The 15,882-nt window shown below is 44.6% G+C and overlaps 1 protein-coding gene across 4 annotated transcripts in view; it reads right to left on the bottom strand.

Moving 5' to 3' along the window:
• Positions 1-15,882, bottom strand: part of PPARGC1A (PPARG coactivator 1 alpha) — a 641,509-nt gene that overhangs the window by 615,604 nt on the left and 10,023 nt on the right. The gene's annotated exons all lie outside the window — the stretch shown is intronic.

Here is a 15,882-nt window from a genome sequence, read left to right as displayed (position 1 = left end):
AAATTCCAGCTCGTCCTTAAAATTCAGTAGCACTAGAACGAGAACGAAATGCTTCACCGAGTTGTGACATTTAAGTGGTCATGCATTTTTCAACGTATCAGCCATGCAAAGATGTTTATATTCACTCTCTCCTCGGTCATGTTCCATTTAAATGGGGGTGGGCAAGAGTCTTCAAGTAGTTTAATTAAATAAACTGGAATCGTGGAAATCAAAGTTAACTGAAACAGACTTCGGAGGTTAAAAAAGAGCAGGAGCATAAATTACATCCATAATAAGGGAAAAATAAAGGCAGGAGAGTAAACTAAATAAATACCCTTGTTATCTCCACCTCTTGCTGTTTCACCTCCAAGTGTATTTTTATCTCGTATTATATTTCTAAAAATCCAGAGAGAAAAATGTCAGGAGATGACAACATGAAAAGGTTCACGGGATGCTGAGTTAATCTAAAACCTTTAGCAGCAAGGAAAAAATTCTTCATTTAAAGAGGCAGTTTCTCTTAAAAAAAAACAAAAACAAAAAAAGTAGGGCTGCACGGATAGTTTTAATTCACAGTCCTACAAGCATGCAAAATGAAGCTCAAAAAAGTCTAACAGAAGCCCCAGATAAATTCAAGTCGGTGCATTTCGTCCCTACATTCATCCATAACAGCTTTAATATGTAAGATAATGACAGCGATGGTAATGACCTTAACTTGGGTAATCTGCTTGTTGACAGCAGGTGATAATTCGGCCTTCCTGATAGTAATCTGTTTTTTTGGCAAACAAGACAGAGGGCTATTTGCCACACACATTTATTTTTATGGGGAGGACATGTTTTATAAAGCTGGATATGGGACGGTACAGGTGTGGAATTAATTGTCCAAGTTGCAAAATATGTTAGAGGTGGTATGCTAAATCCATGGCACACACTGGCCCTGACATGATGAAATGTTCACTTCTATTAAGTAACCACAAGCCTGTGTTTCCAATTACGGTGGTGAACTGCTTTCTGCTGAGTGGATTAGCTTAGTACTTCATTCTGCTGGTAGTTTTATGATCTGAGATCTTTAATTTTCCCAATTCAACTCTTAGGCCCGCAAAGACAAGCTGCCTGACTTTTAAATAATATATTCCCCTTTTAAATTTCTGCCTCCTACCATCTCCTAGGAGTGCTATTTCCTGTCACCGTAATTATAATAATTTGTATGTAGTTCCTGGGATCACATTTCTAATTGAGTCCTAAACTGGTTAACCTCATGAAGTTATTAATATGCTTTTTTAACCTGCACAAATTATATATTTGTCTGGTTGGTCAAATCATGTTCATTATCACATACATTCTCTACTGCTCTTGCTTCACTTTTAATGTCGCTATTTTAGTCCAAAGAATGGACGTTGTTTTCCAGAATATGCTAAAAAGTACAGAACCGTAAGAGTTGGAAAAGGAGGTCTGGGTAAGGGGCAGGTCGGAGCAAATGCTCAGTGGGATTTGAGATCCCATCTGGATACCAAGAAATAGCTCTGGAGAACGGAAGTGGTAGGAAGTGAAACAGAAGCGCAGGCGACCCAGCCAGGTCATGAAGGGCTGCACCACAACAGGTGTGTAAGTGAACTGAGGCCACGCGACCCCCTAAAGGGTTTTCAAACAAGGATGACCATGGCCAGGCTTGTGTTGTAGAAACGTTGTTCACGGGTAGTTTGGTTAAGAATCTGCTGCACCCCAGGCCAGAAATGATGAACGTGTGAATTGGAGTTGTACCCAAGAGGATGATGGGTCCACGGGGAGAGCTGTTTCTACCCCAAGGAGCCTACCATCTAGATTGGAAGGTGAAGCAAACGCAACAGGACAGACAACAGTGCAAGGTCATTCATAATCAACTGCTAACTGTGTAGACATTAGGGAAGGTGAGATCGGGGTACATGAGAACGTCAGGTTGCCCCCCCCCCCCAGAAAAGATCAAATCTGGGAGGAAGTGCTGCAGGGGACAGGGGCCTGGGTGAGTATTTGCTGAGCAACAGAGGAGGCCGCTAGTTTGCGAGAAAACAAGTCCACCAGCTTGGTGACCGTATGGAGCAGCGCTTCACTCTGGGTCCTCAGCTCAGCCAGGCTTCTACTGATAATACCCCCTGAAAACACCCGCGCCGCTGAAGACTAGCTCTCCGCAAATCACCCACAAACCTTAAGATCCATCCCAACCATCAAGGACCAAACCCTAGGCAGTCGGTGGCACTCGCCGCAGGTGTGAACATTAAGATCTCCAGACGGATCGTCTCTCTGTCCTGAAGATTCATATAATCCCCTTTCTCTGACTGGTCTTTTATTTAAATGTTTCCTAAATCATGTTTCTGTAGGCCTGTGTTGAAATAAAATCAATAGCTCCACAATTCCTTTTTGTCTACGACGACACAACCAGATTGTCAGCTCTGGATTAGTGAATTTTACAGGAGCCCTGTTCGAAACACCAGCCGTGGGTTTTAGTGTTATGAAATAGTAATAATTTGCATACATAGGATTCATTTCTTCCCAACCTCTCAGGAAGTACGTTGGTATTTGTTAAGCTCTCGACTTGAAGCATTTCAGAAGCACGTACACAGCTCTTCTGAAGTCCTCAGGTGCGAGGAGTTGTGGGAGTGCAGGGGCATGGAAACTATCTGAAAATCTCGCCTTCGTGCATTTCAAAGTTAATTAGGCAGGAAGACGCGGCCTACCTTTACCTTTATTTTCTGAGAATCCAGAGAACATGACCTGTTAAAAGCTGTTCATTCAATACCAACAAAATAATTCCATCCATATTGTTATGGTCTGAATGTGTCTCCCTCATATTCAGGTGTTGAGAGCCCACTCCCCCATGAGATGGTGTGAGGCGGGGTCTCTGGGAGGTGATCCGGTCACGGGGATGGAGCTGTCATCAATGGGATTAGTACCCTTAGAAAAGAGAGCTCTGGGGTCCCTGGGGGGCTTGGTCGGTTAAATGTCCAACTCTTGATTTCAGCTCAGGTCATGATCTCAGGGTCATAGGATCGACCCCACAGGGGGCTCTGCGCCTTGTCTGGAGTCTGCTTGGGATTCTCTCTCCCTCTCCCTCTGCCCCTCCTCTCTTTCTCTCTCTCTAAAAAAAGAGACCCAAGAGAACACTCTCGCTTGTTTTCCATGTGAGGCCACAGCTAGAAGACGGCCGTCTGCGAACCAGGATGTGGACCCCCACCAGACACTCATCTGTCCACCCCTCGATCCTGGGCCTCCAGCCTCCGCAACTGTGAGAAATACACGCTCGTTGTGTGCATCAGCCAGTCTGTGGTGCTGTGTCACAGTGGCATGTACGGGCTACGGCAGTGGTGAACCGGCTCCTTCCAGCACCTCCTCTATCACCATCTGCGCCTTGTTCTGGAACCAGAGCCAGGCGAAGGAAAGGGCCAGGTGAAGCCCTCCCCATCCTCACCAACACGTGGCGTCTTGCGTTCTCTGGTAACGGCCGTCCCGACAGGTACGAGGTGACGTCTGACTGTGGTTTTGACTTGCATCCTCCCGACGCTTGCTGATGTTGTACGTCTTGTCATAAACCAGTTGGCCACTTGTATGTCTTCTTTGGAGAAACGTCTATTCAAATCTCCAGCCCATTTTTTTAAAACTTGGTTACTGGCTTTTTGCAATGAAGTCGTGGGAGTTCCTTATATTTTTCAACTCCTCCAGGGGAACGCAGAGACAGAGACGCTTTTACCACAGTAACGGCACAGAAGGGTGCCTCGGAGAGGCCAGAATGAAAGGTGGAGTTCCCTCGGGGTCTCGCGGGATGGGCCGGGCTGACTGTGGGTGTCTCCCCCCAAAACACGGACGCTGAAATCCGATCCCCTGTGGGAGGCCTTGGGAGGGGGGAGCACGAGGAGGTGACCAGGTCTAGGTCGTGAGGGAGCAGCCCCCAGGCTGGGATTCGTAATCTTATAACCAAGGGAAGAGACAGAGCGGCGGTGGCGGGGGGGGGGGGGGGGGTCTCTGTGTCAGGCATGTGAGGATACGATGAGAAGCCAGCTGTCTCCAGCCCAGAACCCAACCACGTGGGCACCGTGACCTCGGACTTCCAGCCTCCAGAACTGTGAGAAATAAATGTGGTTTATGAGCCACTCGGCGTGAAGTGCGTTGTTATCCAGCCCAAACTCACTACAACGCGCGGAAATGCTCAATTTACTACACAACCGTCTCACATGGTTGCCTAATTTTACAAGTGAAAATTCAACCACCGCATGGGGAACCCCTCCGGAGCAGGGCCCCTTGGGCCATTGGCAGCACCTCTTCTCTGCTCACCGCTGCTCCTCGAGACTGCTCCGCAGGCCCCAGTGGTGCCTCCTCCCCATCTCCTCCCTCCCGTGCCAAGTGGGCCCCAAGGCCGTGGAGAAACCAAGGATGGCTCTTCTTGACCAAACAGCCACCCCGGACCCACCTGTCCATCACCGTTCTGCCCGCACTGCCGAGTGGATGGAGGAGGGGCCAGGCTAACTGGCTCCAGGCACCACCACAGACCAGCACCATGCAGGGAACCTCCGGGCCTAAGCCAAGCCCTGCTGCCCTCTGGGAACCGGAGCAGAGAAAGGCAGAAAGGGAGCATCATTGGGATGGGACACTGGAGCCAAGAGGTAATGATGCAGACTCTGGACTGGCAGCCATCTGGGTCGCCACAGACCCACCGAGGCAACAACCTTCTGAAGACTTCAGCACCAAGTCCTTCTTCAAACTGGGCCAACTGTCCTTTACAGCAACCAACACAACAGCGGTCTGCTCGTATATTTCTTTTAATTCTATTTTTAAGCAATATCTACAGTCAACATGGGGCTCGAACTTATAAGCCCTAGATCAAGAGTCCCATGCTCTACTGACTGAGCAGCCAGGTGCCCGCAGGTCTGCTCAGTTAGACGTTTAAAACACGTATTGCTAAGAATCCGAGGGCTCAGAAGGGTCCACAGAGCGCGTCCAGCGTGGTGACACCGTCTTACCCTGGGCATAGAGCAGTGAGGAAGAAAGAAAGTTGACAGACTCCAAGTCGCCACCAAGGAGCATGGGCACCTGCCCTGAACACAGTACTTAGCTTTGACATGCTAAACTTTCTTGCATCTCTCCGCTACCCAAACAACATTATTTTCCTACATAACTGGATCTATCATTGCTCAACACTTTCCAGTCTTCACCTCATGGAACAGCCAGCCGTGCCCTGGTCCAGAACGGTCCAAACGCTGTCCAATGTTCCAGGAGCCGCCTTCGGGTGTGTCTTTGCACTTCCCCACCAAACACTCAGATGGTCCCTCTCAAGCATGGTTAGTGGAGGAGCTGCCCATATCTGCTTTGTTGAGGGGAACGGCTCTCTCATCTGTATTACACAAGAGCCCCAACGGCTCACTCTTCCCCTTATTCATTCTCACCCATCCTCCTCAGAGCAGCCACAGTGATCTTCTGAAAACATATTTCAGGCCACGTCCCTCTCCCGCTTAAAAATCCCCAGGGGATTCCCATATCACTGAGAATGAATTCTAAACTCTTCCCGTTACACCTGCTGTCTCGGGGGATCGGGGCTCTGCTATCTGCTCCCAACCTCAGTCACATCCCCTCACTCACCCCACTGCAGCCACCGGGGAAGCCCTTTCCACGCCGGCCGGCCAGGAACCACCACCTCCACAAGCTCCAACAAGACCTCCGTGGGGGACTTCTCTTGACTACCCCCAGCCCGGTCATCCCTCCACTGCACACACACCATCGCCTTCACTGTCGACACATCCTGGGGTCCTTTTCTATGATCTTCATGGCGCTGATCATTTCACAGATTATCCTGCACCTGCACTGACTTCTGTTTTCCTCCTGCCTCTACCTGACAGATTATAAATCCCACCAAAGCCAGGGCCTTTCTTGCTTACTCACTGCTTACATGCCCAGGTTCTAAAACAGTGCCTGGAACATGATACAGTCTCTCAAAATATTTGTTGGAAGAACAATCCTCTAACCTGAGATCAAAAGCGTTGCAATATTTCAGCTAGTTTTGCTCAAAAGATTCTTTTTCCCCATTTATAAGCCCAAAGTGCTAATTTCTACCTTAACGTTACTTTTTCCACCGATAATGGAAATAATAGTCACCATTTGGTTTTGAAATACCACTCTATGTTAAATACCTAAGCAATCTGCATTTATTATAGGTCAACCAAAAAAGAACTGGATATTACCTGTCTCCTATAATTGGATTGTATTTTCTGAAGAATCATGTTATTCGGGAGTTTTACCTTCTAATTTTCTTTGGTATTACATGTTTTTATTCCCTGCAAATATATAGGCAATTTTTTCCATTTTGTTTGCAAATCAGGAAAAAAAATATTAAAATCTGAAGCAGACAACAGACCTTCGAGAAATGACCTGACTGGTGTGCACGAGGCTTCTCGACAAAGGAATAATGTGTCTGTTCCTAGAAAATATTTTCTTGAAACTTACCTCATCACCAACATGGGCTGTGGGAACAAATCAAAAAAAAGGCACGGAGAAAAATAAGGTCAAACGGACATTATGGTTTCCCCCAAACTGCCTCCTTGTAAACCTCGTTAGCATCTCTTCACAGGTACCATGTTTGTCTCCCTCTGTCCCTTGTATACTAACATCATCATTGCAGCTTCTGTGTGCTCCCCACATGCCAAGCACCACCCTAAGCTTTTCAGGTGTCTTCTTACAGATCAGAAAACTGAAGGTGAGTAACTTGCAGAGCTGGTTGTAAAATACCGCACCTTTCACCAACCATCACACTATTCTTGAATCTCCTTTTAGAACTTCTATATGGATAGGCTTCAATTTGCAGAGGTCAAAACTTTAGAGCAATGTAGAATTCTTATGCAAACCTTCCTGGCAAGATTTAAATGTTTCAGAGGTTCTTTTCTTCCCAATACAAATAAAGGAATCTCAGGCCCGAATTAGACTCACTAGTAAAAACAATGACAGTATTAATAACCACTGTGTTGTTGAATTCATCATTACAAGTAACCTTTCTCTCTCCCCTTGATTTCATAAACACTGCATATTATGATTCCATAAACACTGGACCAGATACCTACAAACATCTTTGAAAACAATATTTCATCATCTGAACATTTGGCCATTTGAAGAAAAAAAAATAGCTTGCTCCAAATTCCTCACCCTTATAAATGTTTTTAAGGCTTCATGGAAATGTAGCTCCATGCCTGTTATTGCCCGTTCAAATGACCACCCACAAAGGCCTCCTCTGTTATGAAAGACTTTCTCGGGATCCAAAAAAAATCTCTAAGAAAACAATTATTTCTTTTCATAACTCTTCGGAGTCTGGTCAAAGACAAGAAACTACAGGGAATTTGATTAGAATCACAAATAGATCTAAGAGTAATAGTATAGGAAGATAACTGAGCTATGATAATCAGCACTTCAGCTTGGGTTCCTAATCAAATAATGCTTTGATTTTCATGATTTTGTTTAATCTATAATACCCCTTCCCAGTACATATCATAAACTTTGATTTCATGTTTGCATAAAAATGAACAGAGAATCTGTATTTGTGTTGTGTCTTATCGACTGGAATTAAGTTCACCATCAAATAATGATTTTTAAAGTTTTCTTAGACACTCAAGGCTCATTGTATTTTCTACTCCAGCTACAGAAAATCATATGACAAATTCCTTTTCAGACTACTGAAGACCTCATTAAAAGACTGGCTAATGGGACGCCTGGGTGGCTCAGTGGTTGAGCATCTGCCTTCAGCTCAGGGCATGATCCTGGAGTCCTGGGATTGAGTCCCACATCGGGCTCCCTGTGGGGAGCCTGCTTCTCCCTCTGCCTCAATCTCTCTCTCTCTCTGAATAAATAAATATTTTTAAAATATTATATTAAATATTTATAAATTATAATATTATAAATATTATAAATATAATTAAATATTATAAATATTATATTAAAATAAAATGTTTTTAAAATTTTTAAAAATTAAAAGGCTGGCTAATGTCTTCCTCAGGTAAGACCTCACCACATTTTCAGCAAAAGTGTCTTCTACATATGTCCATAGGTCAGTTCCTGATCTGTGCTAGTCCAATCCTTCTGCCTACATTCCAGTTATCACACTACATATCATGAAGTGCCTCAGGGACAGTCGGACCATGGGATGATTAATCTTATGTGTCAACTTGGCTGGGTCATGGAGCCCGGATATTTGGTCAAACATTATTCTGGATGTTTCTGTGAAGGTGTTTCCTGGATGAGATTAGTATTTCAAATGGTGACTCTGAATAAAGCAGATCATCTTCCATAATGTGGATGGGCCTCATCTACATCAGAAGGCTTCCAGAAGAAAGATGGATCTCCCTTGAGCAAGAATTCTATTAGCAGATGGGCTTCAGCTCCTCCTGGGTCTTCAGCCTGCTAATCTACTCTGCAGATTTTGAATTTATCAGGCCTCTACAATTACATGAACCACATAAGGTCAGTCTAATTCCCTCCCACCCACAGCCACTACACATATACGTGGTCCTTGTGATACCGCCTCGCAGCGCCTCCCTTCCAGTGGTAGGATCTACTTCACTGCTCCCTGAATCTGAGATGGCCTTGTGACTTTCTTTGACCAAAATAATAAGACAGAGTATTGTTTTACAAGTTGTAAGCAAGAGACCTCAATAAAACCAGCAGCTTCCTCTCTCTTGCTTTTCTTGGGAATCTTGTGATCACTACTATGTGAGTGAGCACGGGCTAGCCTGCTGGATGATGGCTACATCATTACATGACTCAGCCAGCCCCATACCCCAGCCAACAATCAGCCACCTGTCAGATGTACCAGTCAGATCATCAACTGCCAGCTGACCACTGACATAAGTGAACCTAACCAAAGCCAGCAGAAGAACCACCCAACTGATCTCAACCCATATTTCTGACCCATCTAAATATGCACTTATAAATGGTTGTCATTTTAAGCCACAAGGTTTTGGATGGCTTGGTACACTGCAAAAGTCTAAGTTTGATGAGTATTGTTGCCTTTTATCCAGATAGGGAATTCAAGAACGGCATATTCTGGATGAAGAATTCTGTCTTTGACATACTGTGCTTGAAATATCAATGGGACTGTCACACAGCCAGCTGGCTAAACAGTTCTGGAGCTCAGGAGAGAGGCCTTGCCTGGAAACACAAACCTAAAAAAACAGGCATATCACTGGTTTCCATGCATGGGTAGATTGCCACGGGAGAGCAAGAATAGAGTGAAATGGGATCCAGGTTGGGATCCCGAGAACACCACAACTAAAGTCAGGCGAAGCAAGAGAGTCAACGAGAGAGAAGAGAAAAACACAATAAAAGACACGAAAACACAACGGAAGTCAAAGGAATTTCTCGACAGAGTCAAAGTTACACGATGTCTACAAAATTCATGTAAAAACAAATATGAGTCCCCAGCATTTGGGAATTATAAAGTCAGTGAAAAGCGAAGGCTAACCCATTATTAAAGGTCACTAAAAAGTGGATGAGAGGGAAGGATTTGGAAACAATGGTTGTCCACAGGTCTATTAGAAAGTCTATGAGCGTGACAAGAGGTCTCCTGCTCTGGAACACTACCCGCCTCTTCACTACAAGAAGCTGTGAGCTACTGAAAGAAACCAACCTCACCATCATGTGGATTTGTGTCATTAAAATGTATAGTCCCCAACAACAGCTGGGATTTTCATGCCATTCAACAAAAGGTGACAGGAACCTCTAAAGGGAAGTGAAAGGTTGATGAAGAAATTTTTCAAGATGGGAGATATTTTGGTACATTGATTCTTTTTTTTTTTTTAAAGATTTTATTTATTTATTCATGAGAGACACAGAGAGAGAGAGAGAGACAGAGACAGAGGCACAGGCAGAGGGAGAATCAGGCTCCATGCAGGGAGCCCGATGTGGGACTCCATCCCGGGTCTCCAGGATCACACCCTGGGCTGAAGGCGGTGCTAAACCGTTGAGCCACCTGGGCTGCCTGGTACGTTGATTCTTAACTGGAGCCCCAAAGGCAAAGATTATGGCTCAACAGCCTGGAGAGAATGGGAGGGAATGATATCCACAGGTGCAAGAAAAGCTAGGCCCGAACAGATGGAGATTTCCAGATATGAGATCAAAAGTTGACTGAACTTACATTGGGTAATCATGAATCCTCACCTGGGAAGGGAGCCAGTGGTAGGCAGGGGAGTTGTTGACAGTGGGCAGTGTCTGGAATTGCAGATATGGACAGTGAGTGAACCTGATGACCCAAACAAGGCTTGGTGAATGGCACGGAGGTTGGGGACAATAAAATTATAGCAGCATTCTTCAGCATGACTGGGTTTTTCCAATAGCAAGTCAACAGATTGTAAGCAGAAGCAAACAAAGCAGTTGGTTGGACTGATCCAAGACTGGGATTTTGTGGGCAGATAGCGATGGGCAAGAGATTAAGGGCTTTGAGGTTTTGGCAAGAGAGTGGTTAAAGTGACATATTATGGGCTCTGGGGCTGGCTAAAAAAGGAGTGGGGGGAAGTTTGGTTGATGAACTGGGAGAAAGGGAGCATAGTACAGGGACAGAGATCTTGGAAATAAATGGGTGAGGGAGCAGGAAGACGATGAGGCTATAGTCACATATAATTACATTGCAATTTAAGGTTCCAGAAGCAGAGCCATTCCAAAGGACGAGGCCAGGGTTTGGGCGATGTGCCTGGGCTGCCAAAGCATAGTGGGGGCTGAAGTTGGCACTCTGAAGCTAAGCCATTGGGTACATTCTCCGTGTTCAGATGCTGAAGATCATTGTGTGGTGGCAGTGGGGGTAGAAAGAAGACCTGAGCCAGGTCCTGGGCCCTGAGGGGACACAGGGAAGTGACAAGAAGACGAGAAGATGGCCAGGAAGAAGGGTCTGATATAATCCAAGGGAATTTCACCAGAGGCTACAGGGATCATACAGTTTTGTGGGACAGTGGCAAAATAATGTTCTGGAAGCAACGATGACCACAGTTCCTCTGGACCTGCAGGGTGTAGACAAATAAAAAGCTGCTGACCCCTCCCAAAAATGCACTTTCTTAGAAAGGAATGAAATGTCAATAAAGGCAAGATCTGGGGAGAGGGAATTTATATCCCAATGGACCAATCGTCCTAAAGCACTACTGAAAAAGTTGCAAGGCGGTCCACTGAGAAAGGAAGGGGGAAAAGCTGGAGAGAAATGAGAACGGCCTTCATTGTGGAACTTAGTCACCATGACTTTTGTATTAGAGTTTTTATTTTCATGAATACCTCTAAGATTTGTTGGGTCTGGGGATCCCTGGGTGGCGCAGCGGTTTGGCGCCTGCCTTTGGCCCAGGGCGCGATCCTGGAGACCCGGGATCGAATCCCATATCAGGCTCCCAGTGCATGGAGCCTGCTTCTCCCTCCGCCTGTGTCTCTGCCTCTCTCTCTCTCTGTGACTATCATAAATAAATAAAATAAAAATTTAAAAAAAAAAAGATTTGTTGGGTCTGCGTCCAAACCAGACCAATAATAATGACACATTAGTATACAGTCAACATGCCTCTTCCCTTGGAATTATGTCCACAACGACAAGACATACTGCTTAGAGTCCAAGCTTATTCCTTGTTTTGAAGTTGAAGGAATTCAGTGAGTGGAACAAGAAAGATTTTTCTCTCTGTAGATCTCAAAAGAACATAGGGCAGTAGGTATTTACAGAGACAGGCCCTGGACAAAAGAGAAAAAAACGCTCATCTGATAACCAGAGTTAAACTCTTGACACCAACTCTTTGCTTGGGTCACCTAACCCACACTGTGTTCGAGCGGCCCGAAGAGCTGGCAAAATCTGAAGACAAAAGAAGGTCATCCTCCTTGTCACTCTGACCTCTTGACTGATGATGGGCATTCAAAAACGTTTATTTTGAAGTTTTCAACTGGGCAAATACTGTCCTATGAAGATTCATTTTATAATAGCCTCCACCTGGGACCTTGACAAATAGCTACTGGGAGTGTGAGTGGATGCTTCTTTTCTGAGAAGCAACTAACACAAAAGTCTTCAAATGTTTATGCCCTTTAACCCGGCAGTTCTACTAGTCAGTATCATCCTAAAGAAATAATCACAGATCCGCACGAGGTTCAATCATAACTGGCGACAGCCTAAACCCCCAATATTTAGGAGGATGGTTAAATAAATGGTCCTATAATCACACAATGGAATAGCACAGGGCCATTAAAAGGGATCCGGGGGCATATGAAATACAGCATGGCTGTTGGTCATGATTTATGGGCTAAAATCAGGTTACGAAAATACTTACATATGATACCAATTCAGAAACGAAACACAAAGGCCAAGAACAAAGTACATTAGTGTACATGTTAAAATATTACCCATGCTTGTCTTTAGGTATTTCCATTATGTATGGATTTGAGTCTCCCCCTCTTTTCTTTACTTTTCTAAAAAAAATTTCCAAAAAAATATATCTATAATAAGAAAAATTATTAATGTGCTTGTATCAGTTTTCTGGCAGATGATAATCAAAACCAGTGCCCTAGAAAACCAAGTTCACATATTTTTTTAAATTAGGTAGTAAAATATAAAAGAGGAAAGCATTCCCTAAACTTGAAAATGCTGAACAATAGAGGTATCCGTCCTAATTTTGACAGAAAGACTCACTTTTTTCCAAATGTCCTTTTTGGTCATTACTGAAAAGGAATATTCCTGTCCCCCCAAAATGGTAGTCTGACCATTTTTGAATTAGGGGCTGATATCTTTAAATTCCCATAATGAGTCAAAGTTTTTTGCTCTATTCAAATGATCACTCAAGATTTTAGTTAGCACCTATTTTTTATTTTAAGATTTTATTTCTTTATTCATGAGATACAAAGAGAGAAAGGCAGAGACACAGGCAGAGGGAGAAGCAGCCTCCCTGCAAGGAACCCGGTGTGGGACTTGATCCCGAGACCCGGATTATGCCCTGAGCCGCAGGCAGACGCTCAACTGCTGAGCCACCCAGGTGTCCCTAGTTAGCACCTATTTGGTGTCCAACGCTGTATTTAGTGGTGTGGGTGGTGGAAATAATGTCATAAAAAAAAAACTGTGGCATTTATAAATCAACTAAGGAAAAAAAATCGCAATTGTAGCTATCTACATACAACGTAGGCATAAAAAACTACTAACCGCTAGCATTGGAGCAGTGGATATTATTTAGGAAGACTTCTTAATTGCTGTATATTCCCAAATATGTGAGGCATTTTCCTGAAATTCTTCAGAAAAGAGGGATACGCATTTCCAAAGGCTCTCATATTATAGGACATCCTCTAATTACTTTATTTAAACAACTAAGTAATGCTTGGGGAGGACTCATTAGCCTGAAATGACCTTAGTCAATGCTTGTTTGGGATGCTTTGAGAGGTCGTTTGACAGAATTCATTACAGAGGAGGCCAAGAGATTTAATATAGATTTAGTCCTTGTTCCTGGAGTGAGGCCCCACAATGCAAATGCTTCATATCGTTGTAAGCAAGCATTTTAAAAATAACTACTTAAGTGAGAATAATGTATATTTATTTAACATTGACTTTATTTCTGGGTCTGTTTCCAGTGCTACTATAATACAAAAATGGTTTCCTTTTCCAAAAAGCAAACTCCCCTTCCACCCTAATGATGATGACCAAGACCGCACTTTACAGTTTACAAACACTCCCGAAAGCATACTTGATTCTCCTACTACAGTAAAAGAATGGGTCCGGCCGGGGGCGCCTGGGGGGCTCGGTCAGTTACACGTCTGCCTTAGGGCTGGGCTCAGGTCATGCATGATCCGGGGACCTGGGATGGAGCCCCGCGCTCAGCCAGGAGCCTGCTTCTCCCTCTCCCTCTCCCTCTGCGGGCAGCTCCCCCTGCCTGTGCGCTGGCTCTTGCACATGCTCTCTCTCAAGTAAATAAATAAAATCTTAAAAAAAAAAAAAAAAAAAAAAAGAATGGATATGGCCAAAATTTTGGAAAACAATAACCAGTCTTTATTGTAACACATGCACACAAGGAATCAGCCCATTGTTCTTTTAGCAACTTGTTCTTTGAGACCAGCTTAATTGGGGGAAATAATTTTTCAATTATTTCTAATGCAACTGTTACGAGCAGGATCAAAACCTCCACTAGCAATGGCGTCCTACTTCCTAAAATAACCAGCCTTTGATAAACATTGTAAAGATGATTCCAGTCCCTTTTTACAAGTTTTTTGGCTCTTTTCACAAAGCTATGTAACCCTTTTAGTTTGACATCGCACAAAGAAAGAAGTAAAGGATTTCATTAGCGCAGCTGCACAGGCCCTGAGTGTGTCCCCAACTTCAGATGCTATTTTACTCTCTAGGTTGGGTGACTAATTTTAACCCAGAAAAGAGTTTAGTAATCTATTCAAGTGCAAGAGGATCCAAAATAAAATTTTACGTCTACTTACTGATTAAACTGTGCTCCTGACAGCGTCCACAGGGCGGATTTTAAATGATGCAAAAGATCTTACCTTTCCAGCTAAGTTTTGCTGGCTGGCTGGCTGGCTGGCTGGCTTGTGGCGGACAGAACAGGGTGGAAAGCAAGTCTCCTACCTAGATTACTCACAGCATCCAAGCCCTGCCAGTTCCTTCCCTCTGCGGAGTAAGAGAGAGGCAGGGCCGCTGCCCGAGGGAGATTCACCCTTCGAAGGAGAAGGCCCTACTTGCAAATTTCCAACGTTGGCATGTGAGCTAGGAAGGACCTCACCCCCTCGCTTCTATATACATTCATTATTTTTCTTTCTTGACACTTCACACAGTTTAAAGGGGATGAGAATGGATGGATAAACAGAAGATGATGGACAGATTGACGATATGTGTATAAACAGAGATACAGACTTTTATATCGTGTGTGTGTGTGTCCTATACACCATGTGATCTATGTCTCTCCTACTAAATTAAAAATCCTTGAGGGCAGGGACAAGCACACTGTAGGCACAAAAGGAATCCTGAATGAAAAAAATCCAAAAAAAAAAAAAAGAGCAACCCTTAACCACTACCCCTTGACAAATTCCTCCCATGTTTTCCTTCTGCCAGAAGTACCCCCTCTGCCCCATTCCCAACCTTATACTCCCCTGACCCAATGCTCCCCACTTCTTCCAACCCCAAATTAAATGCCACTGCCTTCTTGAAACCTTCTGTGATTCTTCCAGGTAAGAGTAGCCTCCTCCTCATCCTAATGACCACAGTACTATTTTCTGCCCTTTTCTTTTATAAAAAAAATTAATTTACTCATTTTAGAGAGAGAGAAAAGGGGGTGAGGGGGGGAAGGGTGAGAGGGAGAGAGAATCCCAAGCGGGGATTCCAATGTGGGGCTCCATCTCGAGACCCTGAGATCATGACCAGAGCAGGAACCAGGAGCCCGATGCTTAACTGACTGCACCCCCCGGGCGCCCCACTATTCTCCACTACCCATTTCCTAAGCTTCTCTGCAGAGAGGTGATGCTCTCTGCTTGTAACCCCCAGCCATGCCTAAGGAAATATGTTTTTTATCCCTTTTTCACTCTCCTCTGTCATCCATTGGTTCACCCACCCAAAGGCAGCCTAGCGTGGTGGTTAAAATATGCGCTTGGAAGCCAGACACAACAGATACAAATCCTGGCTGCGCCGCTTCCAAGCTGTGAGATCTCATCCTCGCTGTGCCTCAGCTGCCTCGATGGCAGCAGATAATATGTAATCCTAATAATAGTACCCACCCCACGGGGTTATTCTGATGACTGAATGAGTGGATCCACAGAAAGCACTTTGGGCCTCTGCAACGTTATAGTAGCGTTCCGTAGTGCATGGGCTCTGCGATAGCCGCCTCGAAACAACGCGTTAGGGGTCTGCTCTGTGCCAGGCACCCCACGAGGGTGCCACATGTGGGTGCTCTATAAATACTCAAGGACCGACTG

The sequence above is a fragment of the Vulpes vulpes genome, chromosome 14, assembly GCF_048418805.1.
Source record: "Vulpes vulpes isolate BD-2025 chromosome 14, VulVul3, whole genome shotgun sequence".
Classification (NCBI taxonomy): Eukaryota; Metazoa; Chordata; class Mammalia; order Carnivora; family Canidae; genus Vulpes; species Vulpes vulpes.
This window is presented reverse-complemented; position numbering and strand designations above follow the sequence as displayed.